The sequence below is a fragment of the Spea bombifrons genome, chromosome 6 (assembly GCF_027358695.1).
Source record: "Spea bombifrons isolate aSpeBom1 chromosome 6, aSpeBom1.2.pri, whole genome shotgun sequence".
In the NCBI taxonomy this organism is placed as follows: Eukaryota; Metazoa; Chordata; class Amphibia; order Anura; family Pelobatidae; genus Spea; species Spea bombifrons.
The window spans coordinates 41,142,247-41,158,458 of NC_071092.1; the positions used below are offsets into that span (position 1 = coordinate 41,142,247).

A 16,212-nucleotide genomic window follows, 5' to 3' on the forward strand; every position below is an offset into this window, starting at 1 on the left:
TTGGGTAGAATGCGTGTAACTTTAATGTGCAGCTAAACCTTTAATCAAACACAAATGATATCACTTTCAGCTCTTTTTTCAGTTATAGGATCATTAAATTGGTATTAAGGCACAGCAAAGTATAAAGGAGTCTCTTTTTTTCTATCATAGACAAAAGATCTAAAGAGACATAGACCAGGTCTCCTCAGATGGAAAAACCTAGCTGTACCCCTGAAGAAGAGCCCTCTGAGGTTCCGAAAGCTTAAGGAATATCTCTTTCTTATGTTGGCCCAATAAAAGTATCCGACCTACGCTAAAGACCCGATGTTCTCTTGGGTTGTATCCAGCTGAATATGTTTTTTGATGTTGCGAATGTTTTCCAGGGTACCTTGTAGCCATAGAGGGCGCGGAATCTCTGGCTACTGGTTTGCGCAGAATCCCGTTCTAATGAATGTCATGTAAACATACTACTTATCTGTAAACAGATTTAATTAGAAATCGGTTAAAGCTAAACCACCGTGACCAGGCTGCCCCTGGGGATGAAGAGCAATTTCATGCTTTCCTGTGGTCAGCAAATAAAATGTCTTTAGTATCTGGAATTCCTTCGTTCTTTGCTTTTGAGCTGCGCCGTAGTGTTCCTTGTGTCCCACTCCAGGAGAGCTTTCTCGGTCCTCAATAGATGATCAATATTTGCCTATGTTCCTAGCAAAAGGGCTTCTTGACACTTGCAGCATCTGTGTTTGCTCAGCTCCCAGGACAACACAGTACAGACGTTCATCACATCTGTCTCTCGCCCGACAGGTCAGAATAACTGAGCTTATTCAAAGAGACCGTCTCTGCGGGATGAAAAGTATCTGAGGGGCAGTATTGTTAATATCAGCGGTATGAGTGAAATGCGAACGACTCTTTAAATAAAGAGAACTTGTGAGCCATAAATTGCAGTCTCTATGTGAAATGATGCCTTATTGCAGATACAATTTCAGGAACGGCTTTTCGCACCGTCACTATTTGCTTTGTAACAGTAGAGCGCTAGAAGAATCTCAAAATCATACCCGGGATCCGACCCAATAAAATACCTATTTAATTGCAAAATATTTTTGCAGTTTTGTGTCGTTCAGGGTTATAGTTCACCTCTCAGGCATGAGAAACTTACAATGATCGATTGATCTTAAAATTGTTGTTTGTATTGGGTTAATGTACTTTTTTTGGGGGGGTAAGCCTTATCAATATATTGCTACCTAGCAGTAAGGGCATAATCAGCCACATATGGATCCCACTCTGCTTTCATCAATTATAAAACATGTTAAAAAGATTAAAAACCATCCAAAATGTGCAGCCAATCAGGCACATACTGGTATATATTAAGTAGAAGAAATAGATAACATATGTGTAAGTCTATATTACACATAGCATCATGTAAATTGCAATAAGGTCACGTGACCCAGCGATGCAAGTAAAAAAACAGCAATTTCGAAGACATTGTTCAGTTCCTAGTTGAACACTTATTTGCCGGCTATGTCACTAAGAGGGCAATCAACACACGTTTCTAAGACAAGGGCAGCAAACAAGTGGCACCTCAGCTGCTATAGATCTACAACTCCCATGACCCTCAACCATTATATCACAGGATATATATATATATATTTTATTATTATTTTTTTTTTTTGGGGGTGATCTCCAAAACACCAGGCCACTTATACTTCTATACTTCTATACTTCTAGAAAGCTGAAAACTATTCCACATATTAAAGAGTTAACAAGACTCCACAGATGAATAACACTGCACTTAGTACAAATGTTAACTATTTATGGCCCAGTGGACGTGAACTAAATTCTGTGGAATGTAAAGGGTTAAGAAAAGAGTGGCCACACCTTGCAAAGGGTTAACTATAAAATAGCGGCACTGGTGTAATAGGTTAAAAGGGATCATATCCCCATAGCGAACATTCTTGCCAATCTGAGAAGGCCACTTATCAAACGTTGCCATGGAATCGCGTTCTGAGATTTGTTTTAATTTGTGAAACTACAGCAGACCCCCTCAGTAATTTTCAATTTTATCATTTGTATGTATTTGCCTGTTTTTTTTTTAAATTTATATTAAAATTAAGTACATTAAGGCGAAATTAGATGAAAACAAGATTCAGGTAACGTTGTCCTGGTCAGACTTTTTGAATGAAGCGCTCTGCCAGGCTGAAAAAGAACCTAATTCACATTCCAGTTTAATTGAATTTCCTTCTCTAAATAAATTCATTAAGGATCAATTATGCAGGTTGAGAAAATATTATTTGATATAGGTAGAACAGGTAATTGAATTTAGTAGCCTGTCGGGTTACTTTATGGTTGTTCCAGTACTTGACAATGAAAACTTCAATCCGGCATCTGTTCGTGTACGAACCCATCAGTTATTAGGTTAAGAACCTGGAATTGTAAGAAGATTGTCCTTGTGTACGGGCAATACTTGCAATGTCCTGTAACAAAGGGATCGTTATATGCCCCGCACATGGCTTGAATTGCACCTTGATACATGACATAAAGCTTCAACATTGTCTAGAACGCCTAGATAGCAACAGTAACATATATTCTTCTGAATATTCAATTTGAATAGGTTTTCTAAAAATATTAGATTACATATAAAGTGTAAAACAGATGATTGCTCAATTATATTAAACACCCCCAGTGAGCATTCTGCATCAAATTTATAAACAACTATTAAAGCCAAACTTGATGCCGTTCTGGAATTATAATGCTTCAGGGAATTGTTTAACCTGTTATTACCATAGTTAAGAGTGAAAAAGGACATATTGCTGACAATCTCTCATTTGTATACACACATATTAAGACGGAGATTTTGTATTGTCGGGCATACCTACAGTCCACAGTGTACTCTTTTTTTTGCTGAATGAAATGTTTTTACATATAGATCCATGTTTTGCATGGGTTAGATTGAAACAGGCTTAAAGACCAAATTTATCCTGTGGCATACTTTGTTAAAAAGCTTGGGACAGCAACTTGCAATTCCGCATACAGCCACAAGGGGCATACAAACAAAGATGTCAAATAACTACATAGAATGTCTACCAGGAGAGAATACGTTCTATGGTTTTGTGGATCTTCTCTAAAATAGTTTTTGGCGGATATAAGGAGTTTTGTTTGTGTGTGTATATATATATATATATATATATTAAAACAGCAGTCCCTCAAAGTTGTTCCGGTGCAACTAGTTATAATCAGATACAGATTTCTGTTGAGGTCACATAAGCTAAACTAGTTTATAGAATAAGTCAGACCTCACTGGGGATGGTTATTTATGGCCAGAGAAATACTTTGGCCTGCTTGGTGTCAATGTTTCATTAAACGGGAAGGAAGGTCCAGGTCATGTATAAATCAGGAGTGATTGCATTAGTAGAAATTGAAAATGGAGGAAACTGATCTTGCATTCCTCTGTCCCACATGCCTCATTATTCATCCACCCATACCTAGTATGGCTGGTTAGTGCTGTTCTTTATTACGTGTCCTAGATGAAATCCTTGAATACCAAAGATTTTGTTTATTGTTGTCATGTGTAGTGTTAGGTTCCTCTTAGTTGAATATTGCCCTCTGCACAATAGCCTGGTCTTTACATAGAGAATTGGGTTGCTTTTGCTAATGAAATGCGTTGTAAGTGTAAATCGGGTAATATAACCTCCTGTCCAGGAGCAGCCATTGTGGGAGTCTGTCAAAACCCAACTAAGAAGGTGACATTGAAATCGTAAATAAAGAACTTTTTGAATGCTGGGGTAATTTCATGCTGCCAATTCCATTTCTGTATGTAGTTAAGCAAAAACCCTTAATGTAATCAGAGCAGATACTTTATATAAAGCTATCAGGAAACAGCCGTAAAATCCCAGCACTTCCAGGAATAAGTCTATTCATTTTATTTCTTTGCTTGTATTGAAACCGCAGACCAGGATAATGCTCACCCTGGGTAAGTCTGGAACCCAAATAATTAATAATTCAGATACTGTACTTTCTTTATCCAGGTGAATAAGGCAGACATCTGAATAGTAAATGGGGCTTGTGTTATATTGTCCCTGTTGAACAAATTTGACACAAAAATATGTGCAAGATTTTATTTCTTTCAGGATATTAACTTTTTTTTTTTTACAAAATATCACAGAGGCTGGGAGTGTGTTGTTGTTCTGAATCTCAGCAGATTATTATTTTACCAGGAATGTATTTTCTACTGTTGCTACATGAAATCAAGTGGTTAATTCATGCATGGACAGTGAACTAAAAGAGTGGATAAAACAGGGTGGTTCAATTCTTTGCGGAATTCAGCAGGGTAGGTAGAAGAGCGACTGTCAACGATGGTCTACTACAGAGGTACACACCATAAAAATATTTGGAACAAGGGACTGTCCCTCTTCAGGTGGAACAGTCACTCTTCGGGAGAAACAGACCCTATTCATTAGGAATAGTCATTCTTCAGGAGAAATCTTCTCTCTTCTGGAGGAACAGTCACCCTTCAGGAGAAATATTCTCTCTTCTGGAGGAACAGTTACTCTTCAGGAGAAATATTCTCTCTTCTGGAGGAACAGTCACTCTTCAGGAGAAATATTCTCTCTTCTGGAGGAACAGTCACCCTTCAGGAGAAATATTCTCTCTTCTGGAGGAACAGTCACTCTTCAGGAGAAATCTTCTCTCTTCTGGAGGAACAGTCACTCTTCAGGAGAAATCTTCTCTCTTCTGGAGGAACAGTCACTCTTCAGGAGAAATCTTCTCTCTTCTGGAGGAACAGTCACTCTTCAGGAGAAATATTCTCTCTTCTGGAGGAACAGTCACTCTTCAGGAGAAATATTCTCTCTTCTGGATGAACAGTCACTCTTCAGGGCTCAAATCCCTCTGTCTCCTTTTACCTTAATGTCCTCCTTTTCCTCAGCATGGATCAGAGCATAGGACATTAGTAAACAAGTGGTTAACAGACAAATATTTGGTGACCTCATACCTTTTTCTTTAAAAAAAATCAGCCCTGGGTGGCCCAAAATCAATGCAGCCCAGTCGACAATGCCCTGACCCCATTTACCAGCACTGTTTTTTTGCTATCAACTCCTCTTGAATGTTCTGTTTTTACATTTGAGGATGTTGTAACCAAGAATTAAGAACATATTACTTCATTTATTTTAGAAAATCGCCCTTCTTGGTCCTTTGGTCTGCTTTGTTTATTTTAGGGCTGTGGAAAGAAACAGAGTTAAACTGTTAATTATTCTATATGTTAGGACATATGACATTCATCTTGATGAAATAAGTCAAATCAGGCCAATCGTTAAGAGACTGGAAGAAGAATAAAGGAACCAGGGACAGGGGCTTCCACATGGACCCATAATCAAAGCCCCATTAGCTCATTTGTTCGTGTTTGTTTTATTTCCCAACAAGGTTAATGTTTATTTTATAAGATGAAAAGAAAAAATGAAATAGCCCCTAATCCTCCCAATTTCACAGAGTATAGTTTATCGCTGAGCATATGGTTATGATACATGTTCTTTCCAACTTCAATTGCAACCATAACGATAAGAGTAAAATATTAAATTATGGGCAGCCTGGAATGTATATGTAGCACATTAGTCACATTCAAGTTTAACCTCCATCATTGCCAGGCTGAAAATATTTTCCCATACTTTGCCGGTTTCATATATAAGCTGTCCAGCTGAACCTGCTGGGTTTCTAGAGAAGAAAAGGGCTAAATGTAAGCCAGGATTGGTATTTTCCCTAGGGATTTCTCCACCTGCTTCATATAGGAGTCGGGATGAGGTGGTGCCAGATATTAGGAGGCTGTGCCAAGGGATCTAAATACTCACAAATTGATACGTGTCGGGCAAAGCTGGGCAGGGAATGGGTGCAGCTAGACATAGAGGTGCCTGCTCTGCTAATTAAAACGCTGGTACATTCTTAGTACCACCACGTCTTTATGATTAGGTCTCCTAAAAACTCAAAGCTGCCCCAGACTTGAGGATTACATTTCTTTTTCTCTCCAGATTTCTTGCTGTATATCTGCATTTAGCAAAAACTTCAATAGGAGAAAGAAAAGATAACAGATTGTATCTGGATTCATAAAAATTAAAGAATGATATTTCTTAATGGAACTGTTGCACTTCTTTTGAGTTTTATGCGAAGCTGACAAGTTAGTTGTATTGTTGGTGGGCACCCATCACCGAATTGTCATACCAAATGCTTATCACAGTGTCACTTCATAAAGCAAGACTAAGTTTTCATTGGGTAGATACCCTCGTGGGCGGGCACCTGAAAGAATATCCCATCTACCTTTTATGATGTCATACAACAGATGTGGGATGTCATTTTGATTATAGACCATTGACCTTAAATTGCCAGAGCCGATTCTCCACCCCAGTCCATTTGGGTCCTAAAGTGGAACACTTCAGGGTCAGAAAAAGAACGCGGTTAGAATAGATCGGCCTTGGCACAAAAAAAAAACATTTAAACGATAGTTAACAGAAGGCAGTATTCCACCTCATAAAGTTCTAAGAAAATATATCCATTTTCTACATTAAAAACATTACAGTCTGCCTCCAGACGTGCTTTTTCTTATTTTTGGCTGTTATGCTTTCTTTAATCTGATTAATATGATGTCTGTCTCTTAAACACCTATCTTCTTAAGAACGTGGGTGGTGCTGTAAAACTTACACGCTTTTTCCATACTTTGATCGGAGTCGCGTAGTAACGTGGCACCAAAAGGGTAAAAAAAAAAAAAAAGTCGAGCGTTTTATGCCTCCGAAAAAATATTTTGTGTTGAAACGGTAGCCTGAGCATGGCAAAAGCTGCTTATTAGATATTAATACAAAACAGTAATTCACTAAGGTCTTAGGGGAAAGGAAATTTTTAGGAGCTGTGTGCGGGAACGGAGAAAATCAAACCGGTAAAAAGTTTTATAGTAGGTAGGAGAAATCGGCAAACCAGGTGGGCTAAATTGCACTTATTAACTCCTGTCAAGGAGTCTGTTTCTACAACAAAAACAGTGTATTTAGCAGATCACACGGCTTATATTTACAAGCTGAATGAAACGTTATGAAAAATGAAACTTAATATTCTGCGTTGGATAAATATTCATTTACACGCAACTTACTGCGAATTTTGTTACCCCGCTGATGTCATGTGACGGTGAATATTTTATGCGCAGTAAATGAATGCTCTTGGGATGTCATAAAGGGAACTGTAGCTAATTTGTAACGTGTCACTTTTTCAGTGGTGTCCAAAATTCATATACGTGGGGTTTCCGTGGCTGGAAAGAATGAGTTTTCTGTCTTTTTAATGCCGTTAATATTTAGTTGCGCAGGTTATACAGAGCGGCTTTGATATACATATATATCTTATATAGGTCAGGAAAAATATCGCTAGAAGTTATGACCGTGTAGAAAAAAAAAAAGGCGTATGCACTGAACCGGGAGTTTTGTAGGATATTTGAACATTTTGAATATGTGACTTCAGTATGCTTTATGAAGGGCCAACTCCAGTGACATGCAAGAAGCTGGCCCTGTAAAATGCATAGGTAATGATGGGGGGATTTCTTCTGTGTCATCTTCCTGATGTCACAATGCATTATACCGGGGCAGCTCTTGCAGGAGAAGCTCACTGGGTGTAGCCCCTTGTAATGCATAGTGACACACGGGGTTTAAATTTGTCAAATCTTCTTCAAATTCCCAGTTTAGTGGGAATTCCAAGTCACTCATTGGGAGAAAAAATGTCACAAGTCCACTCAACGTCACAAAACAAATATTCTGCCTGACTGCTGTTTTTCTTTGTAATCATCACAGGCGAACAGAATCATAAACATCCAAAATCCTGTATATACTGATTTATTATTTTATTGTTACCTGTTCTATGGCACCAACAGGAGCCCAGAGCCTCTGCTACAAGAGGCATTTTGAAAGCAACGGTCCCTTCAACCCAAAATCTTTGGATTCACTAGTGATAATTCTATAATCCTAATAAGGAACAAGGATTATATAATCTATAAAAAATATAAAATAATAGAACACAGAGGAATCTGGTTCAGGGATCTGCCGTCTTCCTCAATACCGGTTATTTTAACCTTTCTTTGGGTGATGATCCATACTTGATGATTTCATGCTCGGCTCTTCATGGCTTTGGATGTCATGGGGTGTTCCACCCAAGAAATACACATTCTCCCATTCTTTTTACCATGAATAGTGCCCGACTCATACTAAAGTAATGACGATGAAAGGTACATTTAGTATCTGGTGCTTAAACTCTAGATTTTGTGGGGTTTCCTGAAAAATTCAAGACCGTTTCCAGCTACTGGTGACCTAGTCTGTAAACTGGTAGAAAGTCCTCATAATGTGTCATATTCACCAGAATCCCAGCCAGTAAAGAATCGTGCATGCTCTTTCTGTGAATATGCAATAATAGTCATTATAGTAACTTAGAAAGGTAACCCTAAGGCTCCCAAATAGGACATGTCCCCCTGATCCCGTAACTCTTACCCAATGGACATTTACCTGTGTAGATATATAAACCTGGCTACTGGCATTTTTATAGTCAGATACCATCTTTGCTATTTTTATTTGAGCTCTGGAGCTGATTTTGACTCCATGAAGGACAGCATGTTATTCCATCTGAGTCCCAATTCAATATCTATTAACTGTTTTACCCCTGGTGGTCCATAAATGGCTTCCAATCATTAATGAAGCCAATAAAATGGCAAATAGCCTTTGGGAAGTTACTCCCGGCATCCATGCTAGCCAGCATTTGGAAGTACCCAGCCTCTTGCATGATACAACTGTTGATATACAGAGTGTGACCTTAGTTAATCTACACGGCTCGCTCTTCACAAACACAGCTTGTTCAGACTGCTGATCTGTTTCAGTGTGTGGTTTCTTTATACGCCAACCTAGAAGCAATAAATATTTTGGAATAAAGTAGCTGGTGTTCATTTAAGGTTAGTTCTATGCTTGAGGATGTGATGAATAGGCTTTAATTTACATGCCGGCGGTTTGGTAAGTGGTGGCTCTTGCCACTAGAATACCCAAAGCCACAGCACATGTAAGGACTAATGAGCTGGGCTCTGTTGTGTTTAGTGAGGCTGTATGGAAACTGCGGGGAACCGGAGGTGCTTTTGATGAGTTAAGACATCATAATTAATAAAGAAAACTGACCTTAGACGATCGGGAAAATTGAAAGTGATGCCCCACTTTTTTTTCCAATAACAAAAATAACCAAACTTAGCAGCAAAACAATTAAGGGAATGATTGATGGCATCTCTTGCTATACAAACTAATTTTCTAATGAATGATGTGTGTATATTTGTCCCTAAGTTCAAGAGATAAAAAATAAATAAAAGAAAAATGTGTTAAAAATATTGAATTTTTTCATTGGAGTATTGAGTTTTCTCATCTCGGTTTTCTAAAGTTTTAACTTAAATGTCTTTTGATGAATTGTAGAGAAAACATCTAAATGAGAACACATGAAATTTGATGAATATTTTTTTATTTATTTGTATTTTTTTAATAGTTAGATTTTATGGAAACTGGAGCTAGGGTCTTGAATAACTCTTTAAGCTTTCTTAATAAACATCGATAAAGGGTTTTTTTTTAGCAAGAAATACCGATGGACCCTAAATCCAAGGCATTTCTTATTATACCCATTCTTCGTCTCGCTTAGGCAAGCACCTCTGGTGCGATTGTACAAATACAACAAAACAACGGAAATGATAATCGAGTCTCCGTGGGCACATCACTCAAATCAGCGTAGTCGCTAAAGGCCAAGTTGGGCCAAGAATAGCCCAGAAATTATAACTTTATGCTCCATTAAGATGACGATTGGCAAGAAATAATCTTAACGGGGAGGAATAATTAAGTAAATCCTAATGACAAGAAGTGGTGTTATCATATATATATATATATGAAGTGTATTTGAAATAATATACGCAGTTTATTTTAATCTGTAAACATCATTACATAGATTCTACATTCTGTGTACTGAAATAATGTGGAAAAGTGACGGATCTGCTCTAAATAGATTAGTGATTACAATTTGAAACCAACCCAGCAAGATATTCTTAGAAGGAAAAAAAATAAAGTCATTAAATGTAATTATAGTTTTAGGATCCCGTGTTGCATTCTAATTATGTTTGTGACTCGATATACTCCCAGAACTTGCTAAGTATAATACCACAAAAACGTTAATTATCTGTCGATTTATTAAGAATCATGAGAGGGTATCCCTTTCTTATGGCAATTAGATCTCCAACGGGCCGATCATGTAGAAATGTCTTGTGATGGCAGCCACAGCAACATAGAAACAGAATTTAACGGCAGAGGAGAACCGTTCTGTCTGTTTTTTTTTTTCCAGCTCTAAAGACTTTCGCCTTAATCGTTCCTTGGTCTTGTCTTAGATTCCGAAATACTTATCCACCCCTCTGAAAAATATGTAGTTAAAGCAGATGTTGCTCGTTTCCTAATGGATAACGGGCCTAGCTTGGTTAGACAAAAGTGGAGCTGAGATAGGAGGAGCCCTAATAACCCCCTCTGAAGCGACCCATATTGTATGTAACTTGTCCTAGGAGAATCTAGCTGGTGTCGGCCTAACTATTAGAAATCGTGTTGTGTACCGGATACATCTGGAGTACATTTCTTCTGATGCAGCTTTTGTCGCTCTTCATTGTATATTTACATTGTATGCGATGGTATCAGGAAAGTATCTCCTGTGTTGACATGTCTGTGTTTTCCACGCCACTTGATTTCAGCCATTCAGCTTCTAGCACGATGTAAACAGGTGAATATCGATGAAGGTAGCTGAAGATGAAGGGGGGGTCCAACAAAAGATGTATATAATCAAGCTACTCAGCTCCAACACTAGCAATAATACAAATAACTACATTATCTGTGTAATAGGACCATTAGAGGATCTACTGTAGAGTAAAGCTGAAATGCTTACAGCACATATAGTAAAAGTTTGACAAATATTGAAACATCACGAGTTCTTTTGTTGCACGTTTCAAGTGTTTCCGTGCAACCCCATTCAAGCCTTAGACTCCTAAGACCCGAGTTGTGATTCGGAATTCTGGTCTGTGATGTTCCGCTTAATATTCTACTTAATGCCCAGAGCTCTATCGCAATCCATCTTATCCTGTATTGCGCCCCCCCACTTGTTTGCCGGCAGCCTCCAAAACACTTGAGATTTGTCTGTGTCTGACCTTGGGAGGAATTTATAAAACGTTAGGGGGAAACGGCAACGTGTGCCAATTGGGTGCCCCAAAGGTACATATTTACAGAACATCAATATTAATCACACAAGGCCCATGTAGAATGATTAGGTTCCTTTTATCACAACACACTGAAAAGAAGGTCTGTTCTGCAGCAAAGAGTTAATGTTTAACCCCTGACAGCTCTACAAATTCATAGATCTATGTTGTTGCAAACATTTTTTTTGTATGTGTTTTACTTTGTACCTGTGAGTTCTCCCTGTAGCCATCTTAGCAAATAGTCCGACGCAGTAGAATTCTTTGGATAGAAAGAAAGTACTCTATAATTTGTGTTTTTTGGCATTGAACACAATGTTTAAATGTGTTTGCAGCACAGCGAGTGATACAAAATATTTACTAATTTCTTATATGGTCCAGCACATTTTGGCTAACGCTGGAACATTTAATTTGTATAGGTCAGCGCCTTCTGAACATAAAACACACATGAAAAATGGACTGGCAGACGAAGTGATCGTTGAATTGTATATGATCATAGAAGAGTCTCCATGATGGGTTCTCTTGATGTAGCTAAACAGCCCGTGTTGAAACAGTCTTTGTTGGGTGATCTCAAACAGGTTTTGCGTATAAGCAGCCAAAAGATAGTGGGAATGCTTTGGTGATGCCAACATAAAGGAACACTGGGATAGAGCGCAGACCTGTCCATCATATCTGTTGCCATAAGATTCAGCCTGATATAACTTTTGTCTAATTATTCACCAGAACTGTTCTGGCTTTGTAAATATTTGGATCGCTTGGTCATTGGTAATAGCAGAAGATCAAGGTCAATCGACTTACTGTATCTCTGGTCAGATACAGCCACAATATCAGCTGAGTTAGATATTCATTTACCTTTCCCATTATTATTGCATCTTATTGAACGCGCTTAGGCTTCAGCCTCAACTTATGTAATAGAAATGTTTAATATATCATTTTTAAGATATTTTTTGTAAAACTTTAAGTCTGCGATTGTCCATCCTTATGGTTCTTCTGTTTTAGTTCCAACACCTTGCAACCATGGATAAATAAGAAATTATATTTTTAGCATTGGAAGTCTTATGTTCTGATGGTATTCAAGAAAACCAAAGCCTCTGTTGGCCACCTTAATATAGCATCAGGTGGTATGCAACATTCTAAGGAGTCTTCTTCCCAAAATATGATAAATACCTTAAATCTTGTTTGTTTACTCATCTGAAATCACCCACACTGCTATAATTGTATCTCATCTCCCAGCTGATGTTTCTAGAAAACCTCAAATGGTCAAGTCTGGTTAACATCAGATCAAGTTTTGCAAACATTGTCAGTAAATTATCTCAGAGGAATTTGTTTTTTGCTGAGAAACTAACTAAATAGGACATATTCAGGAAGTTAAAGAAAAAATTTCACTGCTTTATTTTTTCCCCATTAATTAGTTAATATTTTGAAAATGTGTACAAGTTATTACTAGCTAGTATACATTATTATTATTATTATTATTATTATTATTATTATATATTAAAATATTTTATTCATATAGTGCCCACAATTTAGTATGGATTTTATTAAAATTATTAGCAAATTGAAATCCATTTCCAGAATTTGCATCTGAATTCATAAATGTACCGCCGTATTCCATAAATGTTCTCACTTTACGTCACGCTGTACGCAGCTACTCTATACTTAAAAACATTTTCTGGACTCTCTGTTAGTAATGATTTTAACTCCTCATTGATACATATAAAGTATATTTGGGAAAGATTTGCCAAAATCCAAACAATTTCTCCAAACTGCTAGTCCCGTGTGTAGTGTGTACTGTGTAATACTTGTCACAGCATTGTATAAGAACACTAAACCAGGGCTCGTAACCATGGAGACGGCATTAGCAGAATTCAAATACCTTTTTTATTTTATCATTTTCTTAACTTCCTAAATATTTTTTTTGTTTGCTTGCACCCAATTATTAGGCTCATATTAATTGATTTGGAATAAGGTTTAATGATGTCATATGGGTGTATTTCTGGAGCATCTTGGTTTCACAGTTTAAGAAGTCTAGGCTCTTTAGAACTATCATCTGGGCTATTACCTTTCCTTTTTTTGACACAAGGTGGGTTTTCTCAGATCACAACTCTTTTTGTCAACTTATTAAGCGAGGCGGTCACGCAGGATGAGCAGAGGCCTGGGACAGGTGAGCGTCCTTGCTGGGTGGTCTATAATGGTTGTAGAGAGGGGCAAGCACCTGTTCTTGGTTTCACCTGCAGGTTTCTGTGAAATGCTGGTATGCGGGAAGCACTTTGCTTGTCTCAGCAGACAAAGGCCTACACATTTCATGGTCTAAATGTGTTGTTACATTTTTGAAATGGTTTAATTGATTTTAAACATTCTAATAGTAAAATGTTCATTGTAACGGGGGCATTTAGGAAACATATATGTCCCTTTTCTCCAGATTATGTGGTGGGCACTCTCGAAATCTATCAACTGTTGGCAACCTTAAGGCAACCGATGAGCTTATTTGATTACTTTGTCCATCAGTTAACATGCTGTATCTTTATCCAGAAAAGGAAATCCAGACATACAGGGAGATCATATGGTTTTGTAATGTATACCATGGCTGTAGGTGAAACAGCCTATTATTAACCCCCTCCCTTCCATGCTTGCATATTAAATATCCTTTCAAAGACAGTATTCCCTTTTCATCCACCCATGCTTGGATAAGTTCATGGTTTGGCCAAAGTATATTACAATGCATGATTCTTGTTCCAGTCTGCTATAAAAGAGGCTAAACGAACCCGTCCAAAGCCAATAAGTAAAGGTCAGATGTATGAAGATGTGACGGTCTTCATCCAGATACCCAACAATCATGGCAATTATATTATTATTGTCAATTTCTTACATTTTTAAAATGTCTTCTGAAAATGTTTTTTTTTTTTTGGATTGCTTATTGCTTTAGAAACTTATTCCAGGGATCGTGTCTAATATTTTTCTGTAATTTTTCTGTAACGTCTTGGAGATTTTTTGGTATTTAATGAATTTTAAAACCATATCACCAAACCACTTTAGCAGGAGGCCTACAGTGCATATGCAGGAAGCATACTTAAGTACACTTCCTGCTTTAAGTAAAAGTGGGAGGTATAAAATGAGACAGAATATGCTTAATATATTTTTATGTGAACCTAGGGCTGGAATGTTCCATTTAATTCCCAATGGGCTTTGGCTTCTCCCTTCTACACATTACTACACGTGTGCCATGATTAATGTGAGGTCTTGCTAACTCTGACTGCTAAACAAAATTAGAGATGCTATTTCACAGAATTTGTTTTTGTAGCATGAATTATGACAACTACCAGGTATTGCTTGTTGAAACCCTTCTAAAAAGACTCTTTCAAATTCAGAATCATTTATATTACATAACATAAAAATGGGCTCTGACAGAACATCCATAAACGTGTGGAATCAAAATGTTGTTTTGCAAGGGGCTGAGTAATATTTTCCCATCATTTCCTTGAGTAAATATGAAGTGTTTTATTTATAATGTGAGATTTTGGGCACTCTGACTTAATAAGAATATTTATTTTGAAGTCAGAAGCTCGATGGTCTTTAAGGAAATTGTAACTGAGATGTACCTTTTATGGGTTCGCGTTGTGTTCTAGATAACGAACAGAGAGAAAGTTAAAAATCAAGATTAACTGTAGTAACTTTTTTTTTATATTTTTAATATTTTTTTAATATTGTTTGGATCAAAGAGTGACTATATTTACAATAGTCTGGATTAATGGTGCTCTTTAATGTGTGCAGCTTAGGTCACAACCCATTAAAAACATTTTTTGACCAATACATATGACCTTGTGACTCCAAGACGGTCTCGGAGAATGCCTTCTAAGCCAGTTCACATTTTTAGGTTCATCTAAAATGAGTCTATAGACATGACTAGATCTTTTATTCACTCATATACCTCCTTTATTATGTATCAAATTCATACTCTAAACACTGGTTTTTTTTAACCCCTTAATGACAAAGCCCGTACATGTACGGGCTCAAAATGCATTGTTTTCAATGGGTTTTGGGACTGCCCATTGTCCTTAAGGGGTTAAATATTTTATTATTGTTATTTTTTATGTTTTATCAGAATTTTATATCTGCAGTTGTCCTACTCTTCAAAGTGAACACATATTTGCATTGGAGTTTGGAAGACTTTGTCTAAATAGCAAAAGCTATTAAGCATAATTGGCTGAACACACTGTATTTTATTTAGAGCTCGAAGATGAATGTAGTTTTATAGACATGCATTCCATAACCAATATATATACAAGAGAGAGTAGCAACTTGAGATCGTGAGATAAATGGACTGGGGGAATTTAAAGACTGAACAGGATGATACTGGAAACTGAAATGGACAGCTTTTAGCATAGCTACATTCATTTATTAAAATTATAATTTGCGATTTTTGTTTTCCTATTAGCATTATTGGATTTATTTAAAGTTAAAAGCTGGGCTATTGAATTGTGATGCTTGGAATCGAGCTGCACCAGATATACGGTTATTGCAACTAAACTTCAGAAGGTTAAAATGTATGTGTGCTGTTCCTTCTGTATTGTAGGCAACTGTAGGTCAGGCTGTACCCAACGGGCTAAGCTAAAAGTCACCAACAGGAGGGAATTTGTACATTAATTCTATGTGTACATATTATAGATTATTCTTCTATATACCTAACTTCATTACATGAATAGCTTTCAATAAATCAAAATGTCGCATGAAACGTCTCAAAACACAGGACCTCTAGCAACATCTAAAAGAAAAGTGTCCTTCTTTGCCATTTGGAATGTTGAGAGTTTGGTCATTCCAGCTGGGGTTCTGCTTGGAGCTGGTGGGGCTTGGAGACTATTGACTCGTTGAGTAATGTATCTCATTAACCATGGCCAACATGTACGTTGCTGGAACTTGATTTATTATTGAAGCAAACTGTCTTGACGCTAATGGGAGTGGTCCGTTAATGTAAATAGCATTGG

General features: G+C 37.3%; 1 protein-coding gene across 1 annotated transcript in view; it reads left to right on the forward strand.

The window, feature by feature from the left end:
* TRABD2B (TraB domain containing 2B) overlaps positions 1 to 16,212 on the forward strand; it is a 108,355-nt gene that overhangs the window by 40,500 nt on the left and 51,643 nt on the right. The window lies entirely within an intron of this gene.